Raw genomic sequence first — 14786 nt, forward strand, 5'->3', positions numbered from 1 at the left:
TGAATCAGACACTGTGTGGGCAGGGCCCAGAAATCTGTGTTTTAATAAATCCTTCAGGAGATTCTAATGTATGCTCAAGTTTAAGAGATCAAGCCTAGCCTTCAGTTAGTCCTGCTATGCCTTTGATTAAGCTGTTCAGTTTGAGATTTGCTCTATGAACTTGGCCAGCCTCCATTCATGGGGAAGCTAGAATTCAACCCCAGATCTGTGCCTGGTTTTTCAATCCAGTTTATCAGAGAGTTCTGCACTTTGAGCAATAAAATAAATACTGTGCTTCATCTTTCTCAGCTTTTTATGTATAGTCTCAGAATTTTGACACGAAAGAGTGTTAAGATTTGGGTATCAACTTCCACCCCAAACCTCCTCCAACCTGGTATGTTGGCTAATAATTTTAATTCCTTAGAAGAGATTTGGCTGTGAAATGGGAATAGGGAATAAAGGACATAAAGATAAGAATAAGGTTAAAAGATAATAAGAATAAGGAAAAAAGGTAACAAGTTGATATTTTTAACTTAAAGCAGTGGAGGATGTTCAGTCCTAGAAGATCAATCTTGATTTACTCAGCAGCTGCTGGTGCAAGAAATCATGGGTAGGACACAGCACTACAAAATGTAATGCCAGGTAATTGTATAGACACTTTTGTGTTGGAGCATTTAATTCATGTCTGTGGTTTTATACATACCATTTTTATACACAGTTACATACCTTGTAATTGTAGTGTGTTTGTGAGGGGTATCTCTGGTTAGGATGTTGGACACAGAAATTTATTTGGAAGCTCTTTGATGCCAACACTGTGGCTAAGAATATTATGAGAACCACAGAAGATGCTGGTACACAAGACCACTTTAAGTTCACATTTCTCTCACCTCCCTCCAGTAGAGAAAAGGAATAAGATTGAGGATGACATTACATTTATATGGTTTCAGTGGGAGCCGCTGTGTTAATACAATACAACCTTTTTACTTGAACATTGATTGATCTTGGGTTGAGCACCTGACCCATTTGGGGAAAATTGTGCTCTTGTTCAAAGGGTCAGGTCTAATTCCACAATATCACATGGCATGAATTCGGTGGTTCTCAAATTTTAACAAACATCAGAATCACACAGAGTGCTTGGTAAAGTAGATTTCCGAGCTCCACTCCCAGAGTTTCTGATTTGAGTTGGTGTGGAGTCACGTCCATGTATCTGCAATTCTGACAAATTCCCTGCTAGTGCTAATGCTTCTGGTCTAGGAATCACACTTGAGGAATCAGAATCATTGGTTTAAGGAATAGGCTTTATAAAAAAAAGAAAATTACAAGGACAGGATTAGCTGAGAAGGTCTAGTCTTTTCCTCTCTTTTCCCACAGAGAGACTTCCCAGGGCCAGGATACCATACTGGACAGGCAATGTGGAGTTACCTGTGTTCTATTAGGGGGACTTCATGCTCCTGGGGGTGTTCCTCTTATAGAGAAATTATGAGGGCAACCATCAGTGAAGGATAACCAGTGTACTTTGGTGCTAGACGATGTGGATTTGAGCACCAGCCCTTCACATCAGGTATTTAGTAATCCCAGCTGTCTAACACTTGAGAACTTGAGAGATAATGGGAGTTATCACCTACAGAGAGAAGGGAGTGCAGCAGCCCCTACTGAGAAAAGAAAGGGGGGATCGTCCTTTCACCTTTCCCCCCACTGTCCTGCCCTCCTCCAACTCTAGTCCTAGCTGGTTCATTGTTCAGGCAATTATAAAGGAGCTCTCAGGATCACTTTTGGTAATTTTGCTCACCACATGACACATGCTATCTACTCCATACCCAAGCCTCTGATTCTACTAATTTTACTAGGTGTAGGTACCTGATCCAAATTGGGCTAACCAATGTCTTTCCATGAAAGTTGATTTCAGAAAACAAAACAAAACAAAACAAAACAATTTTACCTGTCTCTTGAAACTCATGGAATATAAACCCAGCAACCTTGTGTGAAGAGGGAGAGAAGAAGTAAGCCCACTTTTAGAGCAGTGGAAAGAAGATGTAGGGTGGGAAAAAGACTGGAAAGTATTTGAGTTTCTGCTTCCTGTAGTTTCTGAGGCCCAGAAACTTTGATTTCAATCCTGAGGATTCAAGAAAAAGCCACTGTCCTCTTTTGGCCTAACTTGTTGCGTGATGGATTCCTGTCCTTTGTAAGAACGAATACTGACAAAGACATTCTGCTTCATTTAGAAGTTGTCATTTCCAAGCAAAAAGGTAAATTGAGTCACAAGAGATTTCACTTAAAATAAGTCTAGTAAAGGCCTTCAGAGTTTGTGTTCTATTTTAATTTAAACTTTTCTTTGTAGAGGCTTCATTGTGTGTTGGGGGGCGGGGCAGCTGGTCACTTAGAATCACTTGGATCTTGAGTTCCATCACAGTTCTGTTATCTGCAGGGCTTGGAAGCTAAAAATGTCATGTAAATTTTCTATGGCTCAATTTTCTCATCTTTATTGAAGGACTATATCATTTATCATTCAGTGTTGTTTAAGAATTGACATGAAAAATAAAAGTACGTAGCACAGTCTGTCTGATTTTAATGTGTTTAAATTTCAAAACACATTTTCTAATTTTGAAAGACATCCCCCAAACAAGATGTATTTACAATAAGATATATATAACAAGCGTAAAAACAAACAGAAAATTAAGATTTTGCAAAAGAAGGAAAAGAAATTGTCAGGACCAGTATAATTACTGAGTCTATTAGTCAGGGTTCTCCAGAGAAACAGAACCAATAGTAGATATTTGTATTTATATATATCTGCTATATATATATATTTATATATCTGCTATATAGATATATTTGTACATATATGTGCTCTCTTTATACATATATAAACATATATATGTATATTTCTTAATATACATATCTGCAGGGTAGGTGGGAGGCTGGGGACCCAGACTAACAGTTCAGATTCAGATGCAGCCTGCTGGCAGAATTTTCTTTTCCTTGAAAAAGATCAGTCTTGTTCTATTAAGAGCTTTAGCTGATTGGATGAAGCCCACCCACGTTGTGGAGAATAATTTGTTTCATTTGTTTTATTTATTCAAAGTTTACTGCTTTAAATGTTCATTGCCACGAAACAAAATCTTCACAGAAACATCTAGAATAATGTTTGATCCAATATCTGGCTACCATGGCCTAATCAAGTTGACACATACAATTAGCCATCTCATTAAGACTGATTTTATTATCTATTTATTTATGTAGAGACAGGGTCTTGCTCTGTCGCCTGGGCAGAATGTGCAGTGGCACAATCATAGCTCATTGCAATCTTGACCCCCTGGGCTCATGATACTCCCCCACCTGAGTCTTCTGAATAGCCCGGACTACAGGTGCATACCACCAGGCCCAGCTAATTTTTAAAATTTTTTGTAGAGACAGGGTCTCACTACATTGCTAGGGCTGGTCTCAAACTCCTGGGCTCAAACGATCCTCCTGCCTTGGCCTGCCAAATTGCTGGGATTACGGGCGGGAGCCACAACACATGACCCTAAGACTGATTTTAAATTTAATTTTGAGCTTCCTAGTAAGCTTAGGAAAAAAAGAAAGATATATCTTTTATGCAGTCTTTTATTAAGTAAGACGATTTACTTAGTAGAGACCATTTTTCCATACATTAAATTCCAAAATATGGTATGGTTTATCATACACAATTTTGTATTTTGGACCTTGACCGATATCATAGGCAAAGCTTTTAAGAATTATTGTTTTATAATTAATGGAGAAGCAATTTTGGTATGGCTGTTTCTGGGAAAGGTTCTCTGTAAAATCAGTGAAGGTTATTCTTCCTAGGATCCTTAATTGGTGATTTGCTTTTGGGTACATTTCTAACTCCCACACCCCTCTCATGAGTTGGAGCAAATTTATAAATATGTAGCTGCTTTACTTCTTCAGGGCTTGACTAAATCAACTTTTAGATATCTTTGAATTTGGAAAAATGCCATCTCCTGCATCCAATCTGTCACCAAATTCTGTCATTTCTGACTCCAATATTCTTTAAAAACTGTACATTCCACTCCCTCCTGTTGCCAATGTCTTAGTTTAATCTGTTATTGTTTCTCACATGAACCTAGGCAATAGTTTCCAAACTTATCTCTGCTCCTTTGGTCACTTCAAATGCTGTCTTTACACAGGCACCAGACGGCCCTTTTTTGGGACACAGTTATCATGCTACTTTTCTGTTTAACAATTATCTTTGTTGTCCCAATAAATAAAAAACAGAGTTTCAGTATCACATGTACCTTAACCTTTGACCATATCAAATTATTTAGAATACTTAGAAAATGCCATCACTTAGAGAGTTCTGCCTCTGCAGACTCCTGTTTCCTCTGCTTGGAGTACTCTATCCTCCCAACTAGCCTAGACAAATCCCAGTCATTCTTTAAGACTCAACCTAAGGGCCATCCCCTTTGTCAGACCTTCCCTGACACATATAAGCAATAAGTCACTCCTTCCTCCTTCTCCCAGATCAATTTTAACATTTGAGTTACATCTCCTTGGGTGTCAGGGTCTGAAATTAAGACATAAAGTGGAAATCACAAATAGTTCTATCACCCTGGAAAATACCTTAAATAGCCCAGCAAATAGAATACATTAAGTCTACATTCATGTCACATTGAGACTGACATACTATTGCTCTGTGAATCCTACATAGAGCATGCTTCCTTCAGATATTTATTATGTATAATGAAGACACATAGTGTCTTTAAAACTAGACACATATTCAGTGCTCCACACTGAGAGGTACATGCATGCGGAGCTAAGGCTGAGAGCCATTGACCGCCATCTTCTGCCACATGCATGCGGTAGGGTATATGCTCACTGAAAGGAACAGTGTGGGGAATTAGCTGCACATTTAAACTGTTTCTTTCTGTTTTTTTCTCTCTCCCTCTCTCTTGTGTCATACTCAGGAGTTTAGTACAAATAGATTAAATGATTATACTCTATGATGCATAACTTAATTCTAGTCTATTAACCTAGGTAGGGCACTCACATTGTGATACAAATTTTCATTTGATGCTCAGGAATCCCCAGACCATCAGAGTAGAAAGTTCCATGAATACAGACCTATACTTTGTATATCTATTTCCTTTCCTCATACATTATTAGGACTTTAGTGGTCATTTCGTGAATCAGTTAATAGAAGGCAAAGGACAAGGCATTGAAATTTCCTTCCACTTTCACTAGGAACTTTCAGTATGATGAGAGGGAAGTTTAACATGTCTGGTCATTTGCGCCAAGGTTCTGCATAGGAAGAAAAATAGTCTATTTGATAGGCTTGTGAAAGATAATACAGGATAGATAAAATACCACATAAATGCTAAATAATAAAGTGACAAGCACAATATGTCAGGGGACGCATAGTAATGCAACTATGTCTGTAAAACATTTACTGTATTTTGTCTCTGAAATGTACAACAACAACAACCCACCAAATGGCGGCATCTGTGCTTATTTCCTCCCTGGTCCTCGATATTTGGAATCCTTTCAATGTTCAATGCCCAAAAATGCAATAAATATTTTTACTTTGGTACATCTATATTTTAACACTGGAGTTGGTACCAGCCAGGATTGTGGGGTTACTCACATCATGTGACTCTCCTCCCACCATTCAATGTGTTTACAAGTGAAAACTGATAAAATGAGCATCGAAGGCAGCCTGGGAGGGAGAATAAATGGGAGAAGGCATTGCAGAATGCATACTGAGGACTAAGTGTGCAAGGCCCAAGAAGGGGGTGGGTACTGTTTATAGGCAATCTTATTAGAAGTGGTGGGAGGAGCAGGAAGTGAGAGTAGGTATGTACCAGCTCTGATCTCTTTGAGCACCAGGTGGCACTACTGCTTTCTCTCTTGGCTGCTGCCTACCTGTGTCAGGGGAATTCCAGAAACCTAGATTTTGTAGGAAAGGCTAGAAGATTAAGAACCTATATGGGTCAAGAGAGAAATGGGTAGACAATACAGAGATCAGAATGTTTCTTATTGATCAAATCCTAGGAATGACTGTACTCACGGCACTCTGCCAATTTTTAGCATTTTGCAAGCCATCAAGGGACATGACTTGATATTGTTAAACTCAAATTTATGAACAAGAGACATTGTTTAGATTAGGGTATTACTAGTTTGTAAATTTATTAGTAAGCTGCCAAGTTCCTAAAGGCAGAGAAATGTGTAGAAAACCAACCAACCAAACTAAACCAAAACAAAATCAATCACTACAAGTTACTTAACACATTTGTAATAGTCAATTGGAGGGTATGTATCTGCTTGTTGTATCAAGAAGATTGCTTCTCTTTGGCAGTAGGTGGTGTTTTGAGGGGTCAGTTTCTGTGAATGGGATAACTGATCTAACTCCCCTTTTCTTACTTTTTGTAAGTAAATATGGGAGCCATTTGTAGTCAGTATAACATTTTGCAAGATTGTAAACACATTTTAGCCACATCCCCGGGCTTTATCTTTCATCTTGCTTCTGCATTTCACATAATATTTTACATTATATTTCACTTTTGCTTTTAATTTGTTAAATTGTATATGTTTATATGTTCTGGAAAGAGCATATCCTAAGTTTATACGCTTATAACCTAAGTTTATATGCTCCGGAAAGCTCCTCTAAATACTTTCTGAAATAAGGAAAGGAAGACATATAATTAATTATGTAATTATAACAAATTTCCATTGGGTGTACATTGCTAAACACCAAGAATCAATAGAATTGCTCCTTCCCTCAAGAAGTTTACAACAAAATAATGGACTTACTATAAAATGTGCACTAAATAAAATTCTTTTCTTAAAAAATATAAGTTTTGGAGTAGAGATATCTAAGAGTAAACACAAGGGAAAAAGGGATACTTGATTCCGTGCTTAACTTTGTATTTCTACCGTTGGCTTTGCATGGCCTCAGGCAAGATGTATAACTGTCTCCAGCATCAATTTTTCAATAGTAAAAGGCAGATTCACCTTGGGACAAACACTTGGATAGGCTACAGTGATGAAAGGCATGGTGTGCTGTAATATTTGACTATTGTTATGTAACATTTGATTATAAGCTCACTCTCAGCAAAACTAGGAGGAGAAAAGATCAATTTAAGTCACACACTAAAAGGAAAAAAAAATGTGTTTTGACTGAAATTCAGCACATTTTCTATAGGAAAGTGCCACACTATAGAGGCTATGGGTATAGTAGATGCTGATTTATTTTTAAACTTCTATTTACAACAGTTTGAGACAAATATTCAAAATTGTGTTCTTCATGTAAGAAAGTAAATGTTTTTGGAAAAAAATACAACATAAGCTTTTTTCTGAGGATTTTAGGCTGGAAGAGAAGGAAGCTAAAGAGAGTAAAATTGGGAATATTCTCCACAGGCTACTTTTCAGTAAATTTTAGAGCAACCAATAACAAAACAATTTGCTATTGCATTAAAATTAATATTTCCTTTTTTGTTTATTAATTTTTTATTCTTTTAAAACAGACATATAACTGATATGCCAGGGTGCATTACTTTGTAGAAATGGTAGTGAGATTATTTTGGGATAAATGAAGAAGAAAAGAGGTAGAAACTACAGAAGAAGGACTGGAGCTTGATTCTTACCTTTAGTTAGGCTCATTGACTTCATGGAAAACCATGGGTCAGACACAGTGGAACCTAAGAGGCTTTGGTATCAGATAGAGCTGAGTGGAACGCAGCTTAGTCTGTGACACTGGGCAAGTTCCTTCACTTGATTCCTGGATTCTTTCAAAAAGTGGGCATAATAATATCAGCCTCATTGAAAGAACAGGAGACATCCATGACATTTCTAGTTCAGAGCCAGACAAGGCTTATTGCAGATGCTCACTAGATGGCAACAAATAAGGTAGGACAATTCATTAAAAAAATCATCTCCTTTTATTTCTATTTAGGAGAGAACAGGAAATGGTAGCTTTGCATCATGACTTTACTTCATAGTGGATGGCAGACTTTAGGTAAAGTATGGTAGTGGCCCGTAAACTGCTGCGCGAGGCCTGTCTCCTACTAGACTTTCTCCAGTTTTGAAAAGTCACTCCTTCTAAGCTTTCATTTGCCTTTGAAATCCATGTTGATCAGTAGCTAGCTTCCATGAGGTCTAGCCTTATCTGCCTTCCTTATTCATATTCAGAGGGCAGGGGCCGTGTTTTATAAAATTTCATAGTAGGCAGCACACAATCATGTATTTTACTTTTTCCTAATGACATAATTTATTTTAATGCAAGCTTGTCAGCCAGGGCATTGAAAAATCAGCCTGATATCTTAGTTCCTTTTTACTTTTATTCATTGACCTGCTTGTCCTAAGTGACTAGTGAGAAAGTCAGCACATTTTGAACACATTACTCTGTGTAAAGCATCCTGTTCAGCATAATTACACACGAAGGGAGAACACCCCAGGTGTTCATCAGGTGGGTAATACATAAAACTTTCTTAAGTTTTCAGGAATTAAAATTTCTCTCTACTTTGAATCCCCTATAGCTCACTGAGTTATACCTATGAAGAAATAAAAATAAAATTCTAAGCCCCTAACTAACTGAATGGACCATTTCTTGGCCAAGGGGACACCAAAGAAAACTTGGAAGCTGAGCCCCCGGCCATGACAGGATGTGAGGATGGGTATGTCCCATTATATCCCTTCCCTTGCTAGCCACTCTTAGGTTTTCTTCCCTAAGGGTTAAACAGAAACAAGCCCTTTGGAGAAATTTTACTGCTGATTTAACCCAACTGCCTGACTACTGCCCCTCCCTTTTGCAGTTTCTGCACAACCAATCAGCATTCCTTCCCGATAAGAAACCACTGACCATGAAGTGGTTCTGGCCAGTCTTCGAAGAACGAGCAGTGAGGGTTTTTGTGTCTTCTGTTACAGAGGGCTGAAAACTTCACTCTCAGATCATGCTAATGCCGCCATTTTTGAACACGGGGTCCCATCGAGAGGCATGAATTCAATTACACCTGCGCATGTTTCTCGTTTCATAAATATTCATGACTCCTCCTATAGCTTATTGAATATGTATATTCGGCCACCTAATTCCGCATACATCTCTGTCTTATTCTTCCCACCCTTGAAATGTCTGTTTCTGGAGTCTGGAAGGAGGCTATGTTTCCCAGCCTGTCAGAATGGCCACCCTGCAGGCTGCAATCTTTTATGAGAAATAAAGCTCCACTTGACAAATGTATGAACCTTTTCATTCATCAGTTGACACCACTTAATCAAATTGAGTCTCTCTTTTTTTTTTTTTAATTTCATGCTTTGCATTTTCATTCAGGAGTCTTAGAAAGTGCTAGGATTTGGACCTAATTTCTGGTAACTTCATCTGTCAGTGCTGATGTCCAGTGAAATACTATTATACAGGTCTGATTCTGAGAGTTTGGTCCAGGCAGCTCACCACCTAGACTGCCTTCATTACTCCCTGCAAAACCTCTCAGTCTGAGTCCAAGTTCCTGACACTTCCAGGCTCTCAGGACATATTCAGCTGTTCCTTTACAACTCCAGAGACAGAGCTCTGCTTCCATGTGCTTCTCAGCTTTTTAGGCTCTTTCCTTTACTGCCATTCAATCCTCCCAAACCTGGAAGCAAAGGGTTAATTAAATCCTTTTGCAAGGAAACTGAGGCTCAGAGAAGTTCAGGAACTTGTCCACTGTCATATATTTCACAAGTGGAGGAGTACACTTTCAGAGCAAAGTCCAACTAAATTCATGATTCTAGTTTCCCCCATCATGCTGGACTGCCTCAATGATTTCAGTTAAAGTCTCAGGTCTTTTTAATTCTCATGCTAAAACCTATCATTTAGTACTAACTTTTAATAGTTTCACTGTTATTTTTAGTTAAATGTCACCTTGGAAAGTAAAAACTGGAGCTTTAAAGGCATGTTTCTCAAAATACGGTGGTCTACATCAGAATTACCTGGACTAATTGTTAAAATATTTATTCTTAGGCCCAATTATAGCCCTACAGAATCATTATTACTATTGGGCAATGAAGTAAGTATTATTAATAAACTCATCTAATAATTACTATTCATGTCAAAGTTAGTAGATTATTTCTTTAATATATATAGACAAGTTTATTTTGATCTTAGTAAGGAGAGTGAGAAATAGTTGAAATACAAGGTGCTAAGGCTTTGAATTGGTTCATCGCGCTATCTAACTACTGAAAATTTTGGATATGGAGGAATGACCTTAATATTGGGAAAAAAGAAGAAAACAGAAGAACAACAGATGAATTCCTGAGACCTGAGACAAATTTCCTCTCCTTCCTGATTTTGCCTGCAGGCAGTTCCATATGAGAGTGGATGAACTGGTGAGAAAATGTATTTGAAATTTAAACCTACAGTAACTTTTGGGTTAAGAACTATATTCCCAAATGAAATAACTTCGTTATTATTTTTAACTCCCTCTGCCCAAATACCCTAAGGACTTAAGCTGCTTGATATAGCAGTCTAGGTGTTCACTTTCAGAACCAAGATAGCTTTTCTATTTTATTCTTCACATCACAGTAAAACTGTTAGATGGGCTGAATGCCTGGGTTCAAAATTTCAGAAATTTGCACCTAAATTGCACCTGTAAAATATGTCCTCACACATGTAAGTGAGTCATTTTACTTGCAAATTATTGTTTTGCATATACAATTACTTGCTTGCATCTGGCTATACATTTTGTGGAACAATTAAGTGTTTACGTTAGAAAATTAGATCACTAATTTTATGTTCATTTTTGTAAGACTTAGAACTTAAACTACCAGAATGTTTTTAGACAGAAAGATCAGTATTGCATATGGTCTAAATTGTGAGGGAGGAGTACATTCTTTCATCCATTCATTTGTTAATTTGACAAATATATTCTGAATGCCTACTGTGGGTCAGCTGCTGCACTGGATGCTAAAGTTACAATGATAAACAAATAGTCCTGCCTCGGGACACGGAGATTAACACTATGTTTAGTTGCATTTAGAGACCAGAAATTTGTTAGTCTTGCTTGATAACTTCAAAATATGCAGTTTTTGCTTAACTCTCAGGTTATTTCTAATATGTGCCATATCAAGTTGCAAATAGACAGTTGTCATTTCTCACTACTTTCACTGATGGAATGAATAATAAAATGGGGGGATCATTTTTTTAATTTGATTTTGCTTTCCTCCTAATTCACAAATTAGTATGGTAAGTTTGTATGTCTTTTGTGCAGTCATTGGGCTCTAGATCAGATAGTCTGTGGATGATTAATAGAAGCATAATTTGTGAAAATTAAAGGCTGATGATGGTCTTTGAATGAATGCCCTTCCTATGGGAAGATGTTCAGGGCTTTTGCAACACTTGACCCTTGTATACTTTTCTCTGGGTAAAAACTGTATTTTAGAGTGCTTAGTTTGTTGGGGATAATGACTTCAAGATTAGAGAGGCATTGCATTACACACCTATACATTTCTTCATAAACAAAAATACATCAATACACCTGCACACATATGTATCTTGTGTCTATAAAGTCTGTGTAAAGCACTGGTCTTTTAAATCTATCAATTTATCATTCAGGACCTAATTTTAATAATACATTTATAGATGTTTTGGGTTGAAAGAAACTTGAAAGTATTTTTTATTTAGTTCCCTTACTTTACAAATGAGTAAACTGAGGCCTGGGGAGGTTAAAAGAATTTTAAGGATTACACAGATGCTAAGGCAGAGTAAAGACTAAAATCTGGTATATAGGCATTCATTATTTTTTGAAAAATATCTTTTGTGAAGAAATGTAATGGAAACCAACTAACGTTACCCTTGCAGATCCTATGGTGATGTTGAATGTGGCTCTTCTTTAAATAAATGTGGGAGGAAGAGAAAAATTATACAAAATCAGAGAAGAGTCAGAAAAGCAGAAGTTTGTCTTCTCTGTTAGATACTGCTTTTTCTAGTAACCACAAAACTTGACATACATTAAGGACAAATAAAGATGAGAGATGCAGTGATGGTAAAGGGGAGGAATAGGGAGAGAGATATCTGGAAATTTTATGTACTTACACAATGTTTTGTTTTGTTGCAATCAGGGTCTCAACAGAAAACAGATGTCAAGCATAAATTAAGAATATTCCAAGAAAATTTATTTGCATAAGGACCAACTACAGAAGTGTGGACTTGATAGAAACCACAAGAAATAGTACAGTAACACTGGATTAATAACCATGGAGCTGGTACCACCTCTAGGCCCAGTGGAATGAGGAGAGAGGGAGTGATTACTAGGACCCAGAAGGGAAAATTTTCTTGAGAAGGCTGTCTTGAGAGGAGTAGTGACCTTCATTGGAGAGACACAGCCAGGTTGAGACAGGGGATCCCAGCAGAAAAAATATCCTGTAATGTTGTTTTCTACTCATCTCTGATTTCTTGCTGATATCCCCATTGTTAATTCTAACTGGAAGCCAGAAAGCAAGGAAGAGCCCATTAATGTCATCTGCCAATGGGGAAGAAGGCAGGTGGAAAGGTGTAGGTAAGGATTTGGAGTTGCAAACAAATGGCACAAGGTACATTCTTCCAAAAAGAAGCCAAGCACCCTTACAAGAATATGTAGAATGTCAGAAAATGACATAAATTAAAATACTATGAAAGAAAAAAAGAAAATAAATAAAAAGAACTGACGCCATTCAAACTAAAAGACTGATTTATACAATTGCTCACACTAGATGGAAAATTATTTATCTCTAATGTAATCGTTCAGAGATAGGTGGGTAGTCTAAGGGCAGCTCTGCTCCATGAGGGCATTGTTCTTTCTTTTTGCTTTGATCAGCACCACACCATATTTAAATTTTAGTCTGTAGGAAAATCAAATTACCGTGTGGGGAGCAAGCAGCTTCCCCTTAAGGAAGTGGCTGAGACATTATATGCTTCTCTTCTGTTCCGCCTCGGAGTGCCTGGGTTTTGGACCCTACTGTGACCTCCAGCTATTTGATTCACTTTTCCTGTCTGTAAGTTCTGGCAGTTGGACACCTAGGGGAGATTCAGCCTTTTGCCCTCAGAAAGCTCTCTACTTGGCCTTTACTGATCAGCCAGGCTTCATACCTAAATTGTTTGGCTGTTTCATCCTATCTGAACTTACGTGAATGCCAGAGCGCATGGTGTTGGGGCTATGAGTGCCTGCCAATGGGTCAAATACAATCTAGGTGTGCAGGTAATTCTCCATGGGGTGACTTGGACCAAAATAGAAGAATGGAGGAAGCCCAGTTTCTTTCTTCTTTATCATATGTACCCTTTCATAGTCCTTATCAAATTCTTTGAAGCACAGTGTTTCTTGGTAGTCTATCTGGAGAAGTTCTATGCATGAAACACATGCAACTGCCAAACAATCAGCTTTGTGTTGTTGCAACATCATTTTACATCTTGCATAGCTCAGTTGCCTTTGTCCTCATTCTGGATCCTCTGAATTTATGCCTTGCCAAAAAGCATCTTCCTTTCATCCTTGATTCAGGCTTTGTGTTCTAGGGAAGCTGATATAGAACATATCTATTCACATTTAGTTGATCAGTCCTGGTCCGTGATAAAACTTGAAGTAGACAAGTGTTTTGCTGAATAAGACAAATGAGAAAATCACGGAATTTTGGGAATAGTGAGACATTTTTGCCAAAGAAGAAGAAAATAAAGTCAGGAATGAGACCAAAAGAACCAAAACAAAATAATGTGTAACATAATTCTTTACACCAAGTAGATAAAAAACTCAATTTAACTTTTACAGAAGCCACCACAAAAAAGAAAATATTGTTTATTTTTGTGTTCATGATACAATGAGAAGAAAAAAAACCTAGAAACCCAAATCTTTAGGAAAAATCCAAATTCTTTGTATATATTTCAGTTAAATTTTCTTTCTGAATCCTGTATCACTTATGAATACTACCAGAAATAAATAACACAATGTACGACCAACAGCGACTTCGTAATGAAGATATTTGATTATCTCACTCAATAGGAAGTGTAGAGGTAAGCATCCAAAGGTTTATTTCCCTTCAGGATCACTAAGGATCCACGTGATTTTCATCTTTTGCTCTCCCATCTTCAGCACATTGTTTTTGATCCTTTAGTTTGTCTTCTCTTGGTGGTGAGATGTCTGCCGGTGTTCCAATTATCAAAGGTAGGAAGTGGGAAAGGAAGTACAGGGCAGGAGAGAATTTTTGCTCTAACTTCTTTCATGGGATGGGGAAGGTCTTTCCCGGAATTCCCCTACTTCAACTTCTGTTTATGTCACACTGGCCAGAACTGGGTCATCATGACAATTCAAACCTGCAAGAGAGGCTGGGAGTTTAAGCACTGGCCTTTTTGAGTGTAAGAAACTCACAAGGAGAAGAGGGTTGAGAAAAGGCAGATGGAGACACAACTGCCTTTTCTAGTGGGTTTTTTTTCATAGTTCTCATAATGAGAATTACCAGTGATATACTGACTAATATCCTAGGTAACATGTTACAGTAGATATGTGACATATCCTATAGCTATACGTAAGTGCTTTCCATACATGCTGATGACATTATACCACCATATGATGCAGTAGAAATAATTCCTCATAGTGGGAATAGGTAGGGTAGAAATGGTTGCACTCTAGGTGTGTAGGCAACTGACCTAACTTGCATATTTTAGAACATGGGACAGTTTGGTCTGTGTGTTCTAAAATCCTGTCCCTGAATCCAGATTTGTAAGGCTAATGTACATGTTACATAGCTCCAGATTACACTTCATGGTGATGCTTGAGTATGACTCTTTGATTTTGTCATTTCTATATAGATCCAGAATTACTAGGAGATAAGTAAGAAAT

The 14786-nt window shown here is 37.6% G+C and overlaps 1 long non-coding RNA gene across 1 annotated transcript; it reads right to left on the minus strand.

The window, feature by feature from the left end:
* Positions 1–2278: 2278 nt before the first annotated feature.
* LOC108517686 (uncharacterized) lies at positions 2279–14160 on the minus strand. The gene is made up of 3 exons (XR_001882183.1): positions 13943–14160; positions 13236–13551; positions 2279–2398 (listed from the first exon to the last, which is right to left on the minus strand). It is a non-coding gene; the product is annotated as an uncharacterized LOC108517686 (long non-coding RNA).
* Between the last annotated feature and the right edge of the window lie 626 nt (positions 14161–14786).

Source organism: Rhinopithecus bieti, unplaced genomic scaffold (genome assembly GCF_001698545.2).
Source record: "Rhinopithecus bieti isolate Rb0 unplaced genomic scaffold, ASM169854v2 scaffold_41145, whole genome shotgun sequence".
NCBI lineage: Eukaryota > Metazoa > Chordata > Mammalia > Primates > Cercopithecidae > Rhinopithecus > Rhinopithecus bieti.